The sequence below is a fragment of the Hippocampus comes genome, unplaced genomic scaffold (genome assembly GCF_001891065.2).
Source record: "Hippocampus comes isolate QL1 unplaced genomic scaffold, H_comes_QL1_v1.1 scaffold56, whole genome shotgun sequence".
NCBI classification, from domain to species: domain Eukaryota; kingdom Metazoa; phylum Chordata; class Actinopteri; order Syngnathiformes; family Syngnathidae; genus Hippocampus; species Hippocampus comes.
The window spans coordinates 1169248-1170375 of NW_017842056.1; the positions used below are offsets into that span (position 1 = coordinate 1169248).

General features: G+C 51.1%; 1 protein-coding gene across 1 annotated transcript in view; it reads left to right on the forward strand.

Annotated features, from left to right (window-relative positions):
* fbxo3 (F-box protein 3) overlaps positions 1 to 1128 on the forward strand; it is a 9176-nt gene that overhangs the window by 6572 nt on the left and 1476 nt on the right. The gene's annotated exons all lie outside the window — the stretch shown is intronic.

Below are 1128 nucleotides of genomic sequence, written 5' to 3' on the forward strand. Positions count from 1 at the left end.
GCCGCCCGCCCCGCCGGCGCCGGACCGGCCAAATGTGTGCTGCTCAGAATCGAGATGGCGAGCGGCGCGCCGCCCGAGGTGGCCTGCCAGCTGGACAGCCGCTACTGGAAGATCACCACGTCCGACGGCAACGTGGAAGAGGTGCAGGGGCCCGGCGTGGTCGGTACGCTGCTCGCCTCGCCTGACTCGCCGCGCGCGGGGGGCGTCGACTCCGCTTGGGGAAGGCAAGCGATTAAGCGTGCGTTTGTGTGTGAGAGCAGGAGAGTTTCCGGTCATGACGCCGGGAAAAGTTCACGAGTATGCCAGCTGCACGACTTTCTCCACGCCGTCCGAGTACATGGAGGGACACTACACCTTCCACAGACTTGGTAAGACAATTCAAGAAGCTCACGCAAAAATCTCTCTCACGTGCACAACGAAATGCTCTCACATTCGGATAAACATTCGCACTCTGCAGATTTTTTGACTGACTGAAATTGTTCAGTCTCATAAAATGCTGATGCACTCTCTCTCACTCACGCACTCTTCCTGTAACACTCTCATGCTCTATTTTGAAACGCTCTCATATACACAACGGAAGTGTTCTGTCACGCTCTGGACAGATTTTTGCTTTGCTTTTGCTTCCATCCATTACTGAAATACTCTCTCACACACTACGCACATTGTTTTCACTTTTAGAGATTCTTGAAACGCTCTCTCACAGCCTACAGAAATCAAAACACAAACGCAAGTGAGAGGCTACCACACTGCTGAAAGGCTCTCAGGGAGAATTTTTTTTCTTCTCAAATGCGCAACTCATTCACACTTCTGAATCGCTCTCACATACACGACTGAAACGACCTCACGCCGACTCAAATGGTCATGCGCGCTACTACTTTCTTTCCACTCAAGATGAAACGCTCTCACACTACTGAAACACTCACACGCGATTGCCATCCTTCCCTTACCCCTCGTGTTCGTGTTTCACAAACACTCCTGCGACACTCATATTAATGAATGGCTTTTTCACTCACACACCGATGAAATGCTTCCATACTCCCAAAACTTACACACCTGAAATGCTCTCACACATGACTCAAATGCTCTCACTCGGCAGGGCCACTCAAATATTTGCTTGCTCACGTGCAA